The sequence below is a fragment of the Pleurodeles waltl genome, chromosome 5, assembly GCF_031143425.1.
Source record: "Pleurodeles waltl isolate 20211129_DDA chromosome 5, aPleWal1.hap1.20221129, whole genome shotgun sequence".
Taxonomy (NCBI): Eukaryota; Metazoa; Chordata; class Amphibia; order Caudata; family Salamandridae; genus Pleurodeles; species Pleurodeles waltl.
In genome coordinates this window covers 1,179,833,302-1,179,858,097 of record NC_090444.1, presented here as the reverse complement: position 1 = coordinate 1,179,858,097, position 24,796 = coordinate 1,179,833,302, and positions in this window count along the sequence as shown.

Sequence of the window (24,796 nt, the reverse complement as noted above, 5' to 3'; positions counted from 1 at the left end):
GTACATCACCAACAACCACATGGACAATTTTTTAGCTCAAAGCGCCAGACACATATGAAGTTCAACGACTTCCCTACTCTCATACTGCGGAGTGCGCACACCTACTAAACCTCAACTGGAGTACGCAAACTCCCTACTTTACCTCTCATACATCACAATTCACCTGTGGTCTGCATAAGCCTTTGCAAGCGCCACCTACCACTTTCACACTATCACTAGAACGCCAAGAACATACCCAACTTTACTAGAGAGATCCAGGATCTGGGAAAGTCATTCCTGGGCTTAAGGGGACATCTTATTTGGTACAATTGCCATTTCAGAAAACAAAAATTCACACTTCATAAAATGAATAACTAACCCTAATTTAAACTACTACCATAACTATTGATCACCACATAATTAGTTCTCTAAGGACACTGAACCATCGAGTGGCTACCAGAAACTGCTAACACGCCTGGTCCTTAGTAATTAAACTTACAAGGGGACGCGTACTGTATAGGCCGAGGAACCTTTTGAATCGCATGGAGTATCCTAGCCATGTGGTGACCAGTGTCATCAATAATCAATGTAATCGATCAATAACCACTAAGAGAATCATTAAACATTAGACAATATATCAACATTTCATGAATAACCACAACTCAATAAACGTTTTAACAATTTTTATTTCCCTATAAGTTACAATTCTAAACCATTGGATTAATTCAAACTTTATTCAATTATCTCAGAGTTAATCCATTAGTGACCACCAATAACATAATCTAATCAAAAAATGAAAAAACATATGCTCTAATGCTTCAGCGTAAGCTAACAAAGATGAATACGTTGACATTAATAGCAGAGTTCAGCAATCAGTTCGTCAATCATTTGTCACTGTCAAAGTCACCCAAAGGAACCTTACCGAACCCAGATTAACATTAGCATGTGGGACTTCATGCAAAAACAAGTTAGAACCTGAATTTGGAAAAACATCTAGCTAGGAGTAATTTTTTTTTATAAAACAGCGCAGTTGGTACCTAGAAAGAAAAGGCACAAAAGTTAATCAGTCACATTGTCATAGCTACTTTTCCATGGAATGGATCAGCAACAAAGTCAGTCTTCGTCTTCAGGTCATCAATTGATCAGCAAAGCATCAGGCTCTCAAGAGCACGAGCCCAAGACAGAACCTCGAATCGCGTCTCCTGACATCTAATATCTGCATTAATTCTCTGTTTTCCAGTCCAGCCCCCTAATTCCTAATTGGTCAGTCAATCACCAGTTATTACTCCACCCAATAATATTAATTTTGCAAATCTATGAATTCTAATATTACTCCGTTCTCAGTTAGTTGATTGGTTCTCTGTACGATGTCCTCATCATCCGCCATCCAAAATGTTGCATCTTCTCCAGTCAGTGTCTCTATTGTTCGAGTCCTGGGAAAGTACATCGAGTCTGTCTTACACCAAAATTTTTACGTGTCTAGTTTCATTATCTCCTGTCCGTCGGTACATTGCAGAAAATTCTAGGTAAACAGATCTTATTAGCATACGTGGTTCATGGTCAGTTCAACGCACCAGCTTCTCTACAGTACGCTAGAAATTCAGCTTCTCCATGAGGCCTGGTGACTAGGCCACATCTTCGGCTAAGTTAACTCTACAATATATTGCAAAACATAGGTTAAACATCTTAATATGACATATTACTACATTATTATTGCACATTTTCATTATTTCACACATTTTAAATCATTTTAGTAAAACTTTGTATAAGTTGGCTGTCACTCTCCGTGGGCACATTTTCAAACGTGCACATTAATTTCTCTATGTTTAGTTCTTCTATTAACTTCTTGTTAATCAAAACACATAAACCTTCACTAATAATTTCTAATTATCATATCTGCGTCAGCACCATCAACTCACTGAACCAACCCTGCGGAATAAATAATGGAACATTCTGGAGTATGTAGAGTAGTTGCGGGAGAACCATATTCTTAAATAGGGCCTCTCTGCCTAAAATATTAGGTGATAATGTAGACCATCTGTCCTGATCAGTACGGGTTTTGAGCATTAACATTCTCAGATTAACGCACCAGGTCAGCCCTTGCTCAAGAGCAATATGAATTCCTAAGTATTGAAAAGTAAGGCGACATATTGGTAGGCACGGTTGCCAGTACTGGTCACTACTATCACCTCTCAAGGGAACCAGTAGGGATTTGGACCAGTTATCTTGGAGACAAGATGTCCCCCCATAAGCCTCAATCATGTGGGTCAGGAAAGGCCCTGTAATGGATGGGCAGGAAAGAAACAAGTGGATATCATCCAGGTAAACAGTGATTCTGTCCTCCATTGTCATCCCCCAGGATACCCTCCACAACTGAGCAGCGTGCTCGTAATGCTAGGGGTTCTACAGCCAGGACGAATAAGAGATGAAAAAGGGGGTACCCCTGCAAATAAGAAACGGGGGTGAGAGGACCACATTCACACTGACCTGGACCTGAGGTTGTCCATACAGTACTCAGACATATAACCTGAACTTGATACTGAACCCTATTGTTAGCTGTACCCCACTGAGGAAGGTCCAGTCTAAGGAATTAAATGCTTTTTCGAAATCAATAAGCATCAAGACCCTAGAGCACCGCAAATGTTGTAATCGTGCAAAGGCTACGTGGACTCAATGTATGCAATGGTGTGCGCTGCATTGTGTGAGAAATCTTCATTGGTATGGGTGAACCAGGTGTCTCAATAACTGAAGAGCCCTCTTCACCGTGGCATTGGCATAAAGTTTGATCACTTTATTGATAAGAGATCAGGCAATAAGAGGCACATTGGTCTGGCATTCAGCCCAATTCATATAGGAATTCAATGGTAGCCAAGTCCAGCTCCGGTGGGGAACATTCCCTTTCTATCAGTTTTGTAACGCATCTTTAGGAGGGACATGAGCAATACTGATCTGAATTTCCAGTAATACTCAAACGGTATCCATCAGGTCCTGGTGTCTTACCGGGATTCATGTCCTTGTGGTTCTCTTCTATCTCCTCCAGTGACAGAGGTTGTTCAAGGTCCACTATATCAGAAGACATCAGACAAGGCAGGGGAAGGTTTGCAATGAGTAGAGATTCACATTCTCAGGCTGGACATAGCATTGTCGTGAAAAGAGTTTGGTAATAATCTGCAAAGGTTGAAGCAATCCCCACTATGGAAGAGACTTGTCTCCCTTCATCAACTGTAAGGTGGGGATCTAGACAGGTCACAATATCCTTCAGGATATCGCGCTATCCTTCATTGCTAACCAGTACAAGAGTTTACCATTCATACATGCATCTGGTGAATGCCATCCAACACTGGTGTGCCCCCTCTAAACAGAGTTGCCTCAGTGAGGCCCTGTCAGCTTTCATGTGGCGCCTCATTGCTCATTTTGTTGCTCCTTGTTTTCCAGTTCCAGGGCTAAAATACTAGTTTCCCCCCTGCAAATACAGTAGTCGAAGGATGTGATGGCGTTGGCAAAAAATAATGAAAGAGGCTTTGTGAGATGTCATAGAACAAACATATGTCATCCACGTTCCTCCTATCCTGGGGCTGAAGGAGATGAAGAGCCTCTTGTTGGGTTGGCGTGATTCATTCCAGTCTGCCCATTCTCCGAATTCGAAGACTGCTGTATTTTCAGGGACTCTACATGCCTCCTATGTGATTCCCACAGCCATGAGCCCTGACAGGTTCCTCTGTTGGGTGAGTTTGTGTTCTGCAGTCTGAACCTCACAGTGGGACCAGGTTGCATCTCAGGGGGTTCTGCTTCGTCAGCCACTCCCATGTCGCCTCTGGTGTCTCAATTAAATGGGTCCTAGAGGCAAGGACATTCTGTAACTTTGCCGGGTATAAAAGCATGGATATATTCAAGCTTCATGGCACAGGGTTTCCACTTGACCTGGTCAAGTGATTTCTCTTGACACTGTGCTACTTGTGTGTAATCTGGGAAGATCATGATGTGACTGAACTTCTGAGATAGGGCTCTCTGCTTCTGAAACCCTATTCTCTGTGTTCCAGAGACCTTGCCACGGAAGAGCAACATCATTACACACCTCTTCGATCACAGATACCTGTGCCATTTTAGAATCTTGAATAGCCTGAAGGATCATGTTAGTGTTTTCTATATCTGGATGACGGGCAGGCTGGGCCCCTCCTCTTGCTTTCCCTGTGTGCCCCTCTCGGGGGCCATGAATATGACCATCTTAATTTGAGCCTGGAAGGAGGGGGGCATGTCCCATAGTCCCAAGAAGACTTCAAGGACCTCTAAGTTCTCACTGTGGGCCCACCTTGGGCCAGACCTGGAGTGATCTGCCACTCAGGGCAAATCAGGTGGCCCAGGCCCAGGGTATGAAAGCACCCTTCAGTGTCACAGTACTTATCCAGTTGCAATGTTTGGTTAACCCGAATATTGGTCACGCTGGTGTAGGGGCAGCTTAAGTCCCATTCCTAACGACTTGCTCCGCTGAAGCGGCTGTGGGCAACACAAGCAGTCTGGGCTTCTCCCAGTAAGTCTCCCCAGCAAAAGATATGATTGGCAGCCTGTGTGAGGCTCCCTTTTACTCTCAATTGTCCTTTCTGGTTAACAACAAAGCAACAGGGGAGAGATAGGGATGAGTCAGAGGGGTATCAGCACCCCATGCTCCTTCAGAAGATTAAAAGTGCTTTGCTCGAGGCAAAAATGGGGTATAGCCTCACCCAGATCTCAGATGTTGGCAACAGGCAGGACTGGGCTGCAGGGAAAGCTCTCTCAGGTAGGGGAAGTGGAGCGAGAGAGAGTGGGGGGAGAGTGGCTTCCCCCACGCCTTGGCTCCCCGGGGTCCCAGCAATCATGCACCACTCACTGCCCCTAATCCTCTGGGATTCTTCCCCGCCATGTCCATCTGGCCCAGTCTGTCTAGAGATGTGGGAGGGCTAAACGGGCCTCAATTACTCACCCAGACAGGGGTCAGGTAATCAATCGTGACTCCTGACTCACTGCCCAGTCCAATCACAGCCATTACCGCTAGGCCCCACTCTGACTCCACCACAGCTCAGTCTCAGCCCACTGGTCACAGTGAGCCCACACAGTCCTGGGCCAACCAGCAGGTTAAGTGGCACTGCACACCAGGAGTCTGGTGACTCGGCCTGACCTGGAGAAAGCGCTAGGCCACGGGTGCCACTTTACGGTCTAAGTCTGCCCAGCTGTCATGCAGTCGAAGCCCAGAACAGTGTTGAGCACCTCCACGGCCCCTGGAGATGAGCAGGGATAGCAGAGGAAAATTAACGAAGATTAATTTAGCTCCGAGCAGATGCCATCTTGGCTAGCTTGGTCAGAACACCTAATATTGACCATTTAAATCTTCACAACTGGTTTAGAGGGCAGTTCTAGGACATAAAACATAAACAAAAATCATTGAGAAAGAGAGTTTTTGTTACCTTTTGCCTATTTTAAGTCTGCAGACCTGAAAGTTCCCTTTTGCTGATAGCAAGAGAATTTTTGTTTTGCAGGCTCCCAAAACAGAACACAGCTCTGTCCTTGCATACTGTAAAAAAAAAATAAGCTCATTAAGGAAGCCCGGAGCCAATAGCCTGACCTCCCTGGCTCATGAGAATTTGCACCCAAAGTGACCAGTGTGATCATATTTAGGTTGAGCATATTAGACAGCAAAAGCAGTCCGGTTGCTAAAGACCTATTGTGAACTTACAATGACTGTACACTCCACCCATTGCTAACCACTGGTTGGCTTTGTCACTTCTGTTTGCTTGTTTCTTATTCAATGGCTTGCTGTCTTCTTCTTGTGTGTATCACTGCCCTGGAGCATAGACTCTTTATTATTCTTATAGTTGGCCGAATTGTATTCTTTCACTGCTCACATTTAGGGAACTACTTTTTCTGTTTAATTCAGTCCACCATGTGATTGCCTGTGTTTTATAGCCCTCTCAATTGTGTGTTGCTTCACCCGTCAGATTCTTACTCCTCTCCCAGGCATCTGAGACACTGTTGTTCCCCACCCCTCCTGGTTTGTCTGTAAAAGCACAGAAAACAGGCCTACTTTTGCTGGTCTATTGCTGAAGAGCAGACTTTGAGATTTGAGTTTTTTAGCTCTTGAATTCCACATAATGTATTCAAGACCAGACTGGAGAACCAAAAGCTGTCCTGGCAAAAATGCTCAAATCAGCCCTGCTGTCTTAATCTCATTGCTTTATCTCTCTTTTTTCATCCAGCCATTCTCTCTTTTGCCTCTTGTTCTGCTCTAATCACTTTCTCTCCAGTTTCCCTCCATTCTGCTGGCTGTTTTGAATCTCCCCGTGTCTGCTGCAATTAACTTCGGGGAGCAGTCTAAAGTTACTTTGGCATCAGCAGGGGCCCTGGGCCTACAGATCCCGCCTCCAATGGCTCCAGTCCACTAAGGAAATGCCAAAGGGAAAAAAGGCATAAAAGCAAAAACTTTGACCCACAAAGGCTTTTAATGTGCTGGGGGAAGGGCCATCTTTGAGCTGGCATCACTGAGCTGGCATCTAAGGCAGATGCTATACTTGGCATGGCACTTCTCCTAAAGGCCCATAAATCTGCTTCCCACAATACTACAAATGACCTTTTGGCTGAATATTGTGGAAAGTAAATTAGACCTGGACAAGCATTTCCCCTGACATTGTGACACTTCCTTATTCTTTTTTAAATCTGTTCAAAGTTTCCTGCGAGGAAAATATTTGCAAACTAAACCATGGCATTTATAAATACTGAAAACATTGAAATCAATGTACAGTTTTGAAATACCATAGGATATGTTTGCTTTTTCAACAACCTGGTACATGCATTAAAAAGGAGAGACCCACTGGCATTGCCAGTGTTTGTTTTAAAACTTTTTTTAATATGATACACAAAAACACATGTGGTACTGAAAATTCTGGACCCGTGTTATAAACATCGTCGTATCACAACGATTTTGTATCAGCAGACCGGGAATGATCAGAATAGTATGCACAAACATTGTATTCATATTCGGGTAACGAAATCACCCGAATATCAGAGTTTCTGTCCTGAACCCTCGTGTTCCATTTAAACGACAGCCATTTTATGATTGCCCTCACATAGGCCAATGTCTAATGCTGAAAACGAGTCTGAAGGACACGTACATCTTTGCTGACTCCTCTGTGACCTGGGCAAGCTGACTCCACTGCCTGAAGCCAAACCTGTTCGGCCAGTTTCTTTCCCAGTGGCCGAATGAGATTAGTATCAAGGCACAACACATCATAAAACCTTTCATCACACACAAACCATGCCTAATCTTACACACACCTGTCCCTTTCTTTATGACTTGCTTTACAAGGAGGAGGTGCCCGTTTATATTGGGGGTCCGTCGATATCTGATGAAAGTACTGAGCCTTGCCGGGTAATTGATTGAGGGCTGGATAAACTGGAATATGGGCTTGTCATCATAAACCTGCTATTTCTTTGTAGTGAAAATATGTGAATGATCAACTGTAAAATAAGGAATGTTTGCCTAAAGCATAATATTTTGTATAAAAGAGAAGGTTAGCTTTGCAAAGGGAGCAGTCTCCTGAGAATATACACCGTGTTGTACTTCTAGGATACCTGTTGCTGGCTGCAGCCAATAAACAAGATCTTTGACTTCACCAAGAAGACTCTGTGTTTCTGTAGTCTGAAACAGGAAGGACTCGAAGTCTTAGGGTGTGTTCCCTGGCACCGCTGGGTTCTGAAAAACCCAGTACTTCAGTTGGCGCCCAACGTGGGTCAATTTCAGCGGTACCAGTCCAAGCCAGAGGTTCGTGAGGAGCTTCGTGTGAAAATTCTGGAGGAAGGCCGCCACTTCATCGACCCCTGTATGTCGACGTGGTCCGAAAGTCTTTGCTGCGAGGTTCCCCGCTTCCCGACGGCTACGAAGGACTGCTGCCCTGACTATCGCCCTGTTTTGGACCCTTGATGATTTGGTAAAGCGAAACGATAAACGAGTCTTCTGGTGACGTCATCGATACCTCAGTTAAGTATAAGTGGAGCGTCTCCCAGTCCTTAGTTTGGTTCTTAGTTTGGTATCCCCTTGGGATCTTTGATTTGGAACTTGCAAGTACCAAAGCCGAGGGATTCGTGTATTCACGAGACTATCGTATTCGATAATCCTTTGAAGTTTGAAGCTAGACTAGAGAGCGAAAATGCCTGGTCTTAGCAGATATGGAAATTTGTTTTGTCTTGGTTATAATAGGGATTCCCGATTGGAGGACTCGTGTCCGGTTCCTCCGATTGGAACTCCAACCTATGAACTATATGTGAAACATGGCATAGGCTCCCTCACATATAACGAAGTATGGATCCGATACACCAGGAAAGATGGTGTTTTAAAATGGCCCCAATATGGTAGTTTTGACACAGAGATTCTGAATAATCTGGAGGTTAAACTTTTTAAGAAGAAAGCCCGGCCGGCGATGTTTGACTCTTTCCGCCTATGGCGTAAGGAAGCCAAACAGAAGGAAATTAAATTAGCAAAGAGAAATAAGAGGGAAGAGGGTATCTCGATAATGCAAGCTGCGATACAGTTTAAAGATGATGAAGGAGAACAGATGAATGAGCAGTTGCACAGGCAATGTAAATTGGTGACCGATAAATGTTATCCAGTTCTTCCGCTTCTTCAGCAAGATGCAGCAAAAGAACTTGAGAAAGATCCTTTAATGTCACACTTGTTGAGTTCGCCACCCCCTTATGCGCAGAATGCTACAGCACCTCTGCAACCTTTAGCTGTGCAACCTCCGGTTATTGTGCCTCAGGTTCTTCCACAGCCGCCAGCTCCTTTTCAGTTGGCTCCTACTACTATGGCGCAGCCCCTTCAAGGGCCGCCGACTTCGCTACCTGCTCCATCTGTACCTCCTATGACTTTATGTACTACATCGACTGCCTCTTCTGGTGTTCTTCCTGATACTGCCTCTGCGTCTGCTTCTGCGTCTGCCTTGCCTCTCTCTGTTTTTTCTCCTGTTCTTTCATCAACTTCTCCTTCTGTCCGACAGAGAATGACAGATACTGTTGCCAGCCTTATATTTCCTCTCTTTGGGTCGTCTGGTGTGACCCCAGATTCGGAGCGTAAACAGTCGCGTAGTCAACTGCCTAATTCTCAAGAGAGAGAAATGTTGGACCGTATGGCGCGTAAATGGGTTGTTTACCCTTTAAGATACGATGTAGAGTCTGTTAGGGATGTCTTCCGTCAAAGGGGAGCACCAAAACAAAGATACGTTTTTGAGAAAATGTGTGCTTTCCTTTGTGAGGAATTGGAAGATAATGATTTGGAAACAAATCCGCCTGATTTGTGCCGTGTACGATTTGAGTTTGCAAAGGGCACGATTGTGGGTCCCGATGTTGAGACAGCAGTTGCGACGTTGTTGTCCTTTAGGAATAAGGATCCTTCTCAGTCATTGTTCCAACATGACTCTTCTGTTAAAAAAAAGGTGCGACAGTACCCAATGAGAGAAGTCCCTCCGGTATGGAAGGACGCTGTTGAGGCTGATGATGCTAATCACATTGATGCTGTCCCAGCTCATTTTCAGCGTGTTTGGGTACATGTTCCGTGGAAGCGAGCTGAAGTTTTAGCTCTTAAGCAGACTTTGCCTGATCCCCGTAAAACCCCTGCAGGGTATTATAAGGAATTATCACAGACTGCAAACTCATGCATTATGAATTTAGCCGACATAGACATGTTATTTGGGAATGTTGTTCCACAGCCTTTGTGGGGATTGATTCGCCATACAGATCATGCGCAAGAGTTAGGTGACTCATGGGCTAATATTAGTGCTGCAAATGATAGACAAGTTGGTGGTGCCAAGCCTGAGCCTATGGTAGCAGAACTGCCTGCTAGGATCATTACTTACATGAAGACTTTAATGCCTGCGATGCGTGTGAATTGGGATAAATTGTCTGCGTGTAAGCAGAAGAAAGATGAAACAGTGTCTGATTTCTTTACCAGGTTTGAGGAAACGTTTATCGACCACAGTGGTCAAGATATGAGTACAGAAGGTGGTCAACGGTTGTTCGTTGACAAATTTGTGCACAATTTGCTTGCAGAGCTGTGTAAGAACTTGAAGGATTCAGAGAGTTCTTGGGCCGTTTCCTCTTCAGCACAAATATTGGCTACTGCACAGTACTACGAAAATAGGGATAAAGATGAGAGGGATAGAGCAGACAAGAAAACTAAAGAATTAAAGACAAAGGTTCTTTTACAACAGGCGTATCCGCCACATGGTGGTCATAGTAACTATCAGCAACCTCAACAGTTCCAGAGAAACTCGCAAAGGTTCGAGTTTTCTCAACCACGTGTTCCTGTAGGTCCCAATCAGTGTTCATATTGTAAAGAAGAGGGTCATTTCAAGTATAGTTGTCCTATTTTGTTACAGCGTACGAATGTTGCTTCTGGCGCAAGAGGTGGAGGTGTTCAACAAGCTCCTAGAGGTAGAGGACGTGGAAGTTTTCCCCAGAACACGCGTTCCTTTCCGTCTCAAAACTCAATGAATAGTTTTGACCAGCAACATAACGCGTCTGGTAGGACGGCTCAGTACTATGCTGACGACTACTATGCAGAAGATGAGAATCTGGAAGGTAATAATTGCTAGGACAGCCATAGACGAAGAGAGGGAGTTTATTTAGTTCCAGTGGATCAGAATGGACCTTATGTTAAGGTGATTACATCAGGTGTGTCGGAGCCTTTTCTGTTGGATACTGGTGCTACAAAGAGTTCTATTATGCACTCAAAACTCCCTGGCGCACCTTTGTCTGGCGAGATGAATGTTTCAGTAGGTTTCTCTGGCGCCCCGGTTAGGAACCCGATTTCTAGTCCTATGTCCCTTTCTGTTGGACCTTGTGAATTGGAAGCACCCCTTATTCTGACGACAGGTTGTGGTGAAAACTTGTTAGGATTGGATTTGTTGAAAAGATTGTATGCGACATTATATTGTTCTCCTTCGGGAGTACAACTTACACTGGGTAGGAAAGTGGTCTCTCCAATGTATTTGTCGAAGGACAAACTTCCGACCGAATTGTCGTTTCTTCCTGATACCATTTGGGCTACTGGTCCTAATGACGTGGGTCTGTTTGAAATACCGCCTTATGTTGTGACATTGAAAGGCAATGTTAAATTACCACGCATTCAACAATACAAGATCTCTAGTGAAGGTGAAAAGGCGTTGCTAGCGATCATTTATGATTTAATTGAAAAATATGTAATTGAAGAGACAAGAGGCAACGTTTGTAATAGTCCTGTTTTGCCTGTTTTGAAACGTACTAACCCCTCTAAGCCACCTGTTTACAGGCTCGTGATTGATCTTAGAGAGGTAAATAAAATAGTTGTGCCACAGTTTCCAGTTGTTCCTGATATCACTGCCATATTGACTATGATTCCAGCTTCCGCCACCTGGTTCTCGGTGATTGACTTAAAGAATGCTTTCTTCACCATCCCGATTGCAGAGGAGAGCAGGGATATTTTTGGATTCAGTTTAGGAGGCCGAAGTTTCCGCTTTAAACGCGCTCCACAAGGCTACTGTGAAAGTCCATCAATATATAGTCAGGCTTTAAAAACACAGCTTGATGTGCTTGTTTTACCTGACGGCGCTACCCTTATTCAGTACATTGATGATTTGCTAGTCGCTACAGATACTGAAGAGATTTGTAAAGAAGCCACCTTGTTGTTGTTGCGTCATTTGTCTGATTTACATCACAAAGTGTCCCTTTCAAAACTGCAATATTGTCGACAAGAAGTGACCTACTTAGGTCATCTCTTATCGAAGGAGGGAAGGAAACTGACCTCAGAAAGAATTCAGGCAATTGCAAAATTGAGTGTGCCAAGGACACAGAGAGAAGTACGTGCTTTCTTGGGCATTACATCATACTGCAGACAATGGATACCGAATTTTTCTTTGCTGGCCAAACCTTTGGTAGCATTGACCTATAAAGATACACCAAACCCTGTTCCGTGGTCTGAAGATTGTCAGAAAAGTTTTTCCGAATTGCGTAATGCATTGTGTTCGGCTCCTGTGTTGGGTACCCCTGACTACAGTAAGCCCTTTACACTGTATGTCCATGAGAAAGAGGGTTGTGCATTGTCAGTGCTGACACAGTCTTTTGGAGACAAGCAGCGCCCATGCGCATATTTTTCGTCAACTTTGGATCCGGTAGCTAAAGCATTGCCGAGCTGCTTGAGAGCCACAGCTGCAGCAGCTGTTTCTATTCGACAGTCTGCTGGGTTAGTGATGAATAATATGTTGATTGTGATGGTTCCACATGCAGTGGACACATTGTTAAACAGGACCAAGACACAGCATTTAACTAGTGCTCGATTGTCAGGTTACGAGTTGACACTGTTAGCGAGTCATGTGCATATAAAGAGGTGCAATACGTTGAATCCAGCCACGTTATTGCCGATTTCAGTAGAAACAGATGATGTTGAACAACATGATTGTTTTCTTAGAACAGAAGAAGAAACGAAAGGGAGAGTAGATCTTAAAGATACTCCTCTTGTAGAGTGTGATGGTACCTTATGGGTGGATGGTTCATGCTTCAAGCTTCCGAATGGTGATACGACTGCAGCATATGCTGTCACAACTTTGCATACGATTGTTGAAGCTGCACGTATACCACATAATTCCGCTCAAGCAGCAGAGCTGATTGCACTCACGAGAGCGTGTGTGTTATCGAAAGGAATGAAAGTGACCATATATACCGACAGCCAGTATGCGTTTGGTGTGGCCCATAGTTTTGGACGATTGTGGAAAGAACGTGGGTTCCTGACTTCGCATGGAGCTAAAATTCAGCATGGTCAGTTGGTGAATGAGCTTCTTGAGTCACTGACCTTGCCATTACAAGTTGCGATTGTGAAATGCAGTGCACACAAGAAGGTTACTGATGATGTCGGTCGTGGCAATGCATTTGCTGACGAAATCGCAAAAGAAACAGCAAAAGATGTGATGAATCGAATGTATGTTGCAGGCCCCGCAAGATGGGTTGGTGACGTTGGAATATGTGAAGATACGATAGAGGTTGTGAAGTCTATTCAAGCTGAAGCTTCAGAGAAAGAGTTGAGTGTGTGGAAAGAAAGTATGGGTAAATTGGATGAAAATGGTTGTTGGGTTGACTTGTCAGAACATCAGCGATGGTTGTTACCCGATGCGTATGTGCTTGCAGTGGTGACAATGGCTCATGGAATGGCCCATATCAGTGTGAAAGGGATTTGTAAGTTGTTGGCTCCAGTATGGCAAAATGCTGGAATTCCTAAATGTGCAGAGAATGTGGTCAAAAATTGCATGGTGTGTCTGAAATACAATCCTGGTAGGGGAACCCCAACTCCAGCTGGTCATTTTGCGCCTCCAACGTATCCGTTTGAGGTTTTGCAGCTAGATTTCATCCACATGGAAAGGTGCAACAATCTGAAATACGTACTCGTTGTTGTTTGTGCTTTTTCAAGATGGGTTGAAGCATATCCCTTAAAAGACAACACTGCCTTATCCACAGCTAAAGCCCTTGTCAAAGAATTCTTCCCTAGGTTTGGAATGCTGAGAATGGTCTGGAGTGATAATGGGAGTGAATTTGTGGGTCGAGTGATGAAAAAAGTATGTGAAGGGCTAGGTATCCAGCAAAAATTCCACGCTGCAAATCACCCCCAATCAGCTGGACTAGTAGAGTGCTATAATGGCACGCTAAAACTGAAGTTGGCAAAGATACAAGCAAGCTCTGGTCTTAAATGGCCTGACGCTCTGCCTTTAGCACTCCTATCAACAAGAATGACTGTGCATTTGCGAGTGGGACTTAGTCCCTATGAAATCGTGTTTGGCCGCCCGGCCAACATATGGGGAGTGCCAAGACCAACAAAATTCAGTGAGATCGAACACCCTGTACTGCTTGATTATTTGTATGAATTGACGGCTAAATTGCGTGTTCTACACCAACAGGTTCACGATACTCTGCCTCAGGTCTCTGAAGCTCCAGGACATCTTATCGATCCTGGATCATGGGTACTGGTCAAGAACTTCCAGTGGACAAAGAATGACCAGCCCCGTTGGACCGGCCCTTACCTCGTCCTTCTCTCAACAAGATCAGCTGTTCGAGTGGAAGGGAAAAAGAACTGGATCCAAGGCGTACACTGCAAGAGGGTCCCTTTTCCTCTACCGTACGACCGGTGGGTCCAGGAGGGGATCGCTGACTCTGAGACTGAGACTGTGCCTCGTTTTTTGCCATTTAGCGATGCATGTGTAAAAGGAACAATTTCTGAACGAGAAAGTGACAGTAATTTGCAAGAAGCTGTGCCACCGTCAATTCGATTGAACACTACAGAGCCTGAACTCTTGTTCCAGAACCAGACAGTACCTGGAAAAAGCCGTTATAATTTGAGACCAAGAACTAAGGACAAATAAAAAAAAATCCCGTTCCTTTGCTATTTGTTTTTTTTTTAAGTGCGGCTCTCTCATCTGAGAAACGTTCTTATTTTAGTTTTTTTGTTTTCGAACCGCCATCCGGGTTCAGCTGTAGGGTCGTGGTTGCCCAAGTCTTTGGAGTGCAGCTGAAGACGTTAGGTCGACAGTTCTGGTCGGTCTAAGGGAGTTGCCCTGGACTGACAGAAGCATTCCCTAGCATAGAACACCCTACCACCACTAGCAGCATTTAGAGAGGATGGAGTTTTTCAAGAATGAGAGACCTGCCAAACAGATGGACTTTAAAGCCAGAATGGGTATAATAATGACAAAGAAACGATTTTTGATATTATGTATTTTCATGTTGCTTAGTGTAATGACGTTTTTAATAGGATATGTTTTATTCTCTTTTCAAGTGACATTTGCACCCATTACTCAGCCCATACCTCCTTCTACTGTTTCCTCGCATTCTTTTCACCCCCTGCCTGAACACGAGTCTGCCAGAAGATTAGAGTTTGCCAACAATTCATTCATTCAGCTTCTACACCAACACCAATTAGTAGTGAACACAACTAACTGTTGGGTGTGTGGTCTTATGCCTCATACTACTGATAAAGGTATCCCTTATCTGGTCCTGCCTTTCAGCCATAATGGTTCTGTGTGGGCATATAGAACGGTGTTCATATACGCGTATGAAGCCAACCCCCTACGTTCTGTGAAAGATAATCCTAAGAATAGTGCTCTAGCTAAGGGTATAGTAGATATGATTAGGGAAGATATTTCCTATGAGACTATCCCGAGAGATGAGACACTAGCATATATTGGATGGAACATAACAGGATATGGAGTTACTCTGAGTGGGAACCAGCGAGCAAAGAGATCCTCCCCGATTTGGATTGTACCCCATCAGGGTCACCTATGTCTGCAAGGTAATGGCAAGAATCCCAGAGCTCAGTTAGGGAAAAGTATCTGCACTGAAACATATGTTTTTGCGTCTCAGACTTCTCCTTCGTTCTTAGCAGCTAAGGGTACCTATTTCATCTGCCATAATAGAGCCTATACATGGTTGCCCCCTGACTTCTCAGGCACATGTTTTGTTTCATTCCTATTACCTCCCACCTACACGGCCGCGGCAGATTACCATAAAACAAGGATAGTTCGAGGTGTCATAAGTAAAGAAGACACTACGGGACAAGAATTTGGAGATTTCGCAAAGGGTTTTCTGCCGTTTTGGGGCCCTATGGTTAACGGCAGGAACATAAGGCAATTGACAAAGGTGGTTGAATCCACGGTAGTTGAAACCGCCGGTGCCCTTGGTAATTTGACTGCTGAGCTCCAGTCGGATCGCCTTATGACTCTTCAGAACAGGGTCGCATTAGACATCATACTTGCAGACCGAGGTGGGGTATGTAAAGTGATCCAATCAAGTTGCTGTGTTTTCATCCCAGATAACGCTCCGACAGTCTACCAGGCCATTTCCAAACTGCATAAGATCTCCGAATCTATTCACGTGGATAAAGGAGATTGGTCATTGATGGGGTGGTTCTGGGAGCTGATATCCGCCTGGGGATGGAAGACTCTGATAGTCATTGGGATGATCTTAGCCATTCTTTTTCTGTCCTGTCTGTGTGTACAGTGTGCTCCTGCAATATGTGGCCTCTGTGCTACATCGTGTGTAAGGAAACCTGTATCAAGGGACGAGCTAAGTAATAGGATGATGCTACAGCAACATCTCAACGACTTTATGAATATAGACCTGGACTCAGATTAGCGTGAGTATAGGTTATTGCCTATGTAAGGCCAAAAGGAGGGTCTGTGGTACTGAAAATTCTGGACCCGTGTTATAAACATCGTCGTATCACAACGATTTTGGTATCAGCAGACCGGGAATGATCAGAATAGTATGCACAAACATTGTATTCATATTCGGGTAACGAAATCACCCGAATATCAGAGTTTCCGTCCTGAACCCTCGTGTTCCATTTAAACGACAGCCATTTTATGATTGCCCTCACATAGGCCAATGTCTAATGCTGAAAACGAGTCTGAAGGACACGTACATCTTTGCTGACTCCTCTGTGACCTGGGCAAGCTGACTCCACTGCCTGAAGCCAAACCTGTTCGGCCAGTTTCTTTCCCAGTGGCCGAATGAGATTAGTATCAAGGCACAACACATCATAAAACCTTTCATCACACACAAACCATGCCTAATCTTACACACACCTGTCCCTGTTTCTTTCTTTATGACTTGCTTTACAAGGAGGAGGTGCCCGTTTATATTGGGGGTCCGTCGATATCTGATGAAAGTACTGAGCCTTGCCGGGTAATTGATTGAGGGCTGGATAAACTGGAATATGGGCTTGTCATCATAAACCTGCTATTTCTTTGTAGTGAAAATATGTGAATGATCAACTGTAAAATAAGGAATGTTTGCCTAAAGCATAATATTTTGTATAAAAGAGAAGGTTAGCTTTGCAAAGGGAGCAGTCTCATGAGAATATACACTGTGTTGTACTTCTAGGATACCTGTTGCTGGCTGCAGCCAATAAACAAGATCTTTGACTTCACCAAGAAGACTCTGTGTTTCTGTAGTCTGAAACAGGAAGGACTCGAAGTCTTAGGGTGTGTTCCCTGGCACCGCTGGGTTCTGAAAAACCCAGTACTTCACACAGAGTGCTTGCACTTAAGTTTGAGGACCCAAGCTAAAAAAATATACAAAAGTAATGGGATGAGAGGTATGTCTCCTTTTGTCTACTTCGGATTCCCGTGACCAGGTACATAATCCCAGAAACCTATAGCCAGACCTACTGGCTAACCCTGTTGTTTTCGACTGAAGGCCGTACACAGCTGGGATTGAGTGGCTGCAAGGGCTAGGGCCTGGTGAGGGTCCTGTAGTCAACCCCCTTTGCACACTGCCAAAGATTGCACATAGCAGGGGACATCCACCCTTGGACATTTGGTATCAGGCACTGTGCCTAATCTATGCCCAGTAGAGATTTTCCACCCATGGAAGTTTGGCAGATGGCATGGCCAGGTCCTGCAGCCAAGCATTTCTGTTGTGCATACAAGGCAGCTAAATACAGAACTTCATGAAAAAACAGAAATTAACAGAAAAAGTGATTAGTTACGGTTCAGCAACCCGGAATGTGGCAGTTATGGAATACAATGCACACCATAAGTGACCTCCTGCCATGCTGAGTACACCCCTTTGACATGACAAAAAGGAGAGAGAGAAGAAAAAAACACATTCAACCACCAACAATTATTTTTTATATTTGACTAAAATCCTTGTCTCCAGGGGGTGTGGCGAAGATGCTGAACATGGTGGACGTGCTCTGAATGAGCTTTGCTATGCCATGCTGAAATCCATTCACAGCGGCCGGCTCCTGGGGATGATCCACCTGGAAGGAGCACCCACGGGCAGCACACAGCAGATGCCTGCAGCAGCATCTCTCCAGACTGCTGCAACACAGCCTCTGGAAGTGAAACCTGGGGTAGATGAGGCAGTGAGCGAGGAGTGGGCCACCGGGTCTGCGTGATAGCTGGTAAGAAGCCGCCCAAGGTCTTCATCAGCTGGAGGAGGAAGGCACACATCACCCCTGCAGTGTGGAGCCCCCCCTTTGAATTTGTAGCTGGACGTCGTAGATGTAATCTCCTGAGGCATCCGAGGTGCTGAAGTTGGGTCCTCCAATCTTGGGCCTGCTGCGTGCACCAGCAGTGCTGCATGGTTTACTGTTCCTGCCATGGCTTCCCAAGCGGACACTAACCCTGCTGCAGTGGTCCCGCAGGACAGACTTTCAGAGGCAGCATTAACCCCGAGGCCAGCACATCAGTAACTCACCCTTTCCGAGGGGAGAGGGGCCAAAGCCATTCTCAAACTCCGCCATAAAACAACGTGGCCTATGCTGGAGCCTAGATCACATAACTCCGTCACTGCATCTGGAGAGGGCTGGAGATCGGCACAAGGGGTTGCTCCCTCCACCATGCTCTTGCCACAAGCAGATAGAGGTGAGCTGGTAGGGCCCCCCTCCCGGGGATGTCACTTGCTGTGGACCCCTTAAGGTGGAGGGAACGTTGGGGGGGGAGTGAATGACCTTAACTGGGATATCACCCCCTCACGGTCCCCTGTGATCCGCAGATATCAAGTTTTTATTACTGCGATACATTGTTAATCTGGAGCCCAACCCAGTGAGCTTCTCCAGAGATGAGCAGCTCTCCCCTCCCCTAGAGGTCATGGGTGCTGAGGGGTCCACCACAAGGGGGGGCTCTGTGCGAGGGCCCACCAAGTGGCAAATTCGGTCAAGGGGCCCCATTCAACTGACCACATTAAGCGATACAATCAAGCCATGTGGTGTGAGGAGTCCTCTAAGGGTGGGGTCCAGGGCTGCAGAGAGATGAGCCCTAGGACAGTCTGAGAACAGTAGAAAGATGCACAAGATTCCACAGTGGTAGGTCCCTCTGTTGACAGGGACATACTTGTTGTGAGAGTTGCTGGCATAAAGAGAACGATACAGTTTGCCATCCCTGCCTGCCCCCTGGCCTGGTGGTGCAAGACTACCTGCTTGGTTGCCCACAGTCTTGACATGCTGTCCTCCGGTCCTACATAAACCATGACGAAAGACAAGCTCCCAAAATTGGCATCACAGCAGAAAATAGCTAGCTAAGCAGACTCCCCGGCTGAGGACGCTGGCGCAACTGGGGGCGATGACCAGAAGGCTGAAAGCACCCATGTCATCCAGCATATTGCAAACAATTAAGGATCCCAAAGACACTTTAGAAGGCAAAATGGGGGAACTCAAAGTAGACCTTGCCCTAATCCAGTAGGACTTGTGGAACACAACGCACAGGGTCACAGAGGTAAAGAGCAGAGTCTCCGAAACCAAAGACACACTCAAATTGCAAAAACCCCACCTTGTGACCCTGCAAAGCTCAATGGGTCAAATGGAGGCCAGACTGAAGGATGCAGAGGGCAGATCAAGGCGCAATAACCTCTGCATCATGGGTATTCCCGAAGGAGCATTGAGGACTTCACACACCTCCTACATTTCAGACTGGCTGAAAAGTTGGGTGCTGTGGTAGTCCTCTCAAACTGTTTCACTGTTGAGAGACTGCACCGAGCCCTGACAGCCAATCCTCCGGTAGGCCCCCCTTGACCTTTCATACCTCATGTCCTCAACTATGTGTATCGTGATGCAGTCCTCCGAGTGGCACGCACTACAGAATCATTGACTTACCAGTCCTCCCCAATGATGATGTTCCCTGACTGTACCCTGAAGGTCCAACAGCATCAAGATCCTTTCAAGTGGCGCAGCAGAAACTTAGGGCCATGGGTATTAAATTCATACTCCTACTGGCCCACCTGAAGTCATTTTTCAAGATAAAAAATTATTCTTCAACATTACTGAGGAAGCTTGGGACTGGATAGAAGAATGCCCCAACCTCCTAGGTGGTGGGCTTCCATCCAAAGAAGGGAGGGCTGGGACAGAAGGGAGGGGAGGCACTGGAGGTCCCCCATGCAAATGGCGCACAGCCCTCAAAAGACGCTTGCGGTGCAGGGAGCAGAGAGATCCCCTAGGCAGCACAACGCTTCCACACTAACTGAGGGCATGCCAGCACATACCACATCTCCTGACGCAACGCTGGATCCCTCGGACCTCATTTAGAGCCATCTGGAAGTGCTAATAGGCAGGCATCAATCCATAAACTATCACAGCTTGCAGCGAACACACTCAGCGTTCAACGCTACTACCCCTCACACTGTATTTTCATTTAAAAAAAATTCAAGGAGTTCATATCCATTTAGTTGAGGGGCCAGGCCTCTTGGGGAGTTGGGGTGGGGGATTGTTCACAAGGGGGGGAATATTACATCTTAGATAGCTCAGTTGGCTCCGGCCCCTAGAGGCACAACAACAGGTACTTCTAGTTTGCAAAGTATGGGGTGGGCATTACGAGCGGGGGGTTCTTTGTTTATTTCTCCATCTGGTTTCACATGTTCATGAGATATGACTGACATAAGAAGCAATGTTCCCAATACGACTATCGACCACACAACACTATGTCAAACAGACAGGATCACATGGGCGGGGGACATGAGTTGAAATTTCTGGGAGGGTTATTGGTCCTTTCATGGAATGTAAGTGGCTTACTCAACAAGATCAAGCATGGAGCGGTGCTAAAATGTCCCACCACTATGGCTCAGACATCCTCTTGATCCAGGAGAGACACCTCATTGGCAACCATTGTCATTTCCGACCCATCAGGGTTTTGCACAGATTTACCATTTGGGGTTGCACTGCGGGTCACGGGGCATAGCCATTTTAGTGCGCAAACACATCCCTCTGACAGAGTCCAGGACATGGCATGACAACTTGGGCCATTATGTTGGGGTGACGGACACATTGGGGGGGTGCCCCAATTTCCATCATGAGCATATACTTCCCACCTCCGTTGACTACTGATTTCTTGAGCAGATGGGGCGCTCTCCTTAGGGAAGTGCCTCAGGCTTCATGGTTCATGGGGTGGGGGGGACTTCAATGGAGTTTGTGATCCTAGCCTGGACCGCTCTAGTGCACCTGCTACTGCGGTGGACCCACCTTACTGTCTGCCTTCCTACACAATTTGTCACTGGTTGACATATGGAGGGCTCACCACCCAACAAGAAAGAAGTTACACCTTCTCTGGAGCTCATCGATCCTTCTCTCATCTGGTTTACGTCTTAGTGGGTTGAGGTAAGCACAGGGGGGCCACAAGGCAGCAACAAACTTACACCCTCAGCGGAGCAAGGGCAGCTGGGTGCAGAGTGCCAACCCAGCGCTGGGCGCCCAATGCAAGTCAATGGGAGAGATCAGTTTTGAAAAAACGCTTCAGGCACGGGCCAGGAGACTAAACAAAGAAAACCCACAGCTGCCCAGGTAAGTTCTGATGCTAGGGGACGTAGGGACACCGACGGTCCAGAAGTGGGCATGACCCTAACAATAGTGGCCTAATTCCTTCCAAACAAGATGGCGAAATTTAAAAAGTAGTGTCCACTTCAGCTCGTCCCTGGCATGAAGTGGGCACTCCTAATTTAACAAATGTTCCCGCCTGTGCTGCCGCCAGAAGTGGGACAGGAGGGTTGGTAATCTCCACCATCTGGGGGTTGGTAATCTCCACCATCTGGGGCTTGGTAATCTCCACCATCTGGAGAGACCTGAGTCACATTACAAAGGCGGCAAGGCCTTTGAATCACCCCGACCTGGAATAGCCATCTTGCCTGGAAGATTAGGTAACATCTCTGCCCAGTGCAGGCTTTTGTCTCTAGGCCTTGAGAGCACTGGCTCTCACCGTGAGAGTCCAGTAACATGTATGTGGTGGCTGAACTGGTCAGGACCAAAGAGTCAACTCACTAGTAGCTGGTAGATTTTTAGGGGTCACCTCTAAGGTGCTCTATGTGTGCATTTCTTAAGAAATCCATCTCTGGAATCAGTGAGGGTTTATTATTCTGAGATGTTTGATACCAAACATCCTAGGGTTCAATTTTAGGAGCACTTTGTCACACAGCCTGCAATAGCAGTCTGCATAAGGTTGGTCCTGGGTCCCTCAGAGTGGCACAAGTTGTGCTGCAGCTCTGAGAGGCCCTCGTCAGTACCCAGGCCCTAGGTACCAGGGGTACCATTTACTAGGGGCTTATAGGGGGGTTAAGGGCCTGGTCACTTGGGGATCAAGTGACCAGGTGTCATTGTTTTAGGAAAGAAACACTGGCACCGGGGACCTGGTCAGCAGGTACCCTGTGCACTTCAATCAAAATTGTATCTAAAAACATGCAAAAAGTGTAGGGGATACTGTAACCAGAACCCTGCTACCTACAGAGTGGAATTTCGGGAAGCTTGCACACAAATGTGCTCGAGGTACTTTCAGAGAGAACCACGGATCAGTTGACTCCCCGGGTGTCATGATTTAGACCAAAAAAGCCACTTTTCGTGGCAAAGTAATCAGTTTCTGCAAAAGTTAGCAGGCTGATGTCTGCCAGAGAGCGGAAGTCCTTGAAATGAAGGTGCTCGCCCTTAGAAGGCAATACCTCAATACAATAAAACAGAAACTCCTTTGAAATTCTCTTCATGCACAGACAGTGCTTAAACAAAAGCTCACTCAGGAGGCTTGTGAGGCCTGGTTGTCCACACTTAGTAGCATCTACCAATGGGACAACATAATGAGAAAAACTCTACACTGGTTATGCACTCCCCGAAAGGTGTGAGCCCCAGTCGCATACCTTAAGACCTCTGAGGGTCCTCGCATCACCGGCATTGTTTAGCAACCACGTTCGCAGTAAACTACAGTGTCCATCACGGCGCAGATCCAATGCACCCCCTCAACAACTTGCTCCAATTCGTGGCAGATTTGCTGCTGCCGTGCCTGCCCCCTGTGGCTCGAGAATCCCTGGAGGCAGAGGTCACCTGTGAGAATCTCAGGGTGGCACTGGGGCAACTTCATACAGGCAAAGCGCCAGACCCCAATGGATTCTCAGATTAATTCTGTCACCTCCTCTGGCCCCATACTGCGACTTGATTATCCATTGTACGCGACAGAAGAGTGGATCATGGGTCGCTCCAACTTCCCATATTTATTTTATGGGGGCGCACGCCCCGGCCTTCTACCGTCCGCCACGAAAACTGTGCTGATGATATGGTCGGACGCGCTCAAATCTACAGTATGGGCCAACAAATTCATGGTAGGGACCCCACTATGGCGGGGGAAATGTTTTTCACAGGTCGTTGCCTTTTGCGGTTTCTCCGCCCGGGACACCATAGGCATCTGGGTACTCAGAGACGTCCTACGCGATGGGTCACTGAAGTCAATACTTCCGATACCTCCAAATCCAACATGCCCTCCAGCCCTATATACAGTCAGTGGATGACATCCCGGATACTCCCCAATGGAGGCTAAACTGCTCCTGACTAACATCAAAGAACACAAGCTCTCAGACATATACCGTATGCTCCTCTGCAGTATGCCATACTTTATGATGGAGTGAGAGGGAAGCCTGGGAGAAAGATGTGGGCCCCTCTAATGAGGCGGCAATTGCATCTCAGTTTCGCCTGATCCAATTCAGATTGCTACACTGCACATATCTCACTCAGGCCCGGTTGTTCAGGATAGGTCTGGTCCCTTCAAGCAATTGTTTACGATGCAACCATCCCAAGGGAGACCTAATAAATACTTTCTGGCAGTGACCCTCCCCCACCAGGTATTGGGAACCCTAGATGGGATATTGGGCTGGGATATTCTCAGTAACCTCAAGCTAATCTTACTACACATCACAGAGGGCACCGAAGGGAAAAGATATCAAAGGCCACTACTGTGGTTAGGATTAGTGATTGCAAAATGTGCCATAGCACAGGAATGGAAAGCTACAATTGCTCTGTGTGTTGCCATATGGGCCAGGAGCTTGGACCACTGCATGGGCTTAGAACGTCCAATATACCTGGTGTGGGGGTGCCCCAAATAACATCATAAAATCTGGAGAGGGTTTGGCCGAACTGTGCCTGCCGCAACCTTGGTCCATGAGCGGAGATCCACACTCCTGCAAAGGAGAATCAGAATGAACAACCAGGGATTGACACTAGTTGGTTCTGTTAGATGGAGCAAGCTGCTATAATTTGTTTGTAAGTCATAAGGCATAGCAGAATATATTTCAAGTTATGGTGCCATAATTTTGTATGTGCTCTGTATAGTGTATCACTTGTAGGAATGGTTTGATTACAATGAAAATCAATAAAGTTTTACACAAAACAATTCCTGTCTCGCGTGGCTGGGCGGGGGGGCGCAGAGGGCGTAGGAGAAAATGAATTAAACATTTTTTTTTAAAAACACTTACCTGCTTTGCTCCCACGCCGCTCGTCTCCCGTTGCTGCTGCAGGCACAGGCTCCCAGCCTGCCCTCCGCCAATCCTGATGCTGCTCAGAGCAGTGTCAGAATTCGCTGTGGCGCTCCCAGACAGACTGGGACCCATGTTGCTGGGCTGGAGAGAGCCCTGTGCGCATTTGTGGTTGGACAGCCGGCCAAACACACATGCGCTCTGAGGGGAGTGCACAATGCACTCCCCTCAGCCGTCACCCCCAATGCCCGCCCCTTTTACATGGAAAGGATAATAAACAGAGTTTATTATCCTTTCCATGTAAAAGGATTTGCAGCGGTTGCTGCTGGCGGGGGGTGATGGTCCTCCGTCCATACGGAGGAGCTGCGCCTGCTCTGACGCTTCCTCTGCCCTTGTAGTCAAACCCCCCTGCTTGATGCCGAAATTCTCCAACTTCTGCGTGATCTACTATCCTAAACCACCACCAGACACTGATAGATGGAACAGAGAGATGGTCATGTAGGAAGAAGAGATTAAAATACGATGCCAAAGGGGTTCATGGAATATATCAGGGCCCAGATAATCA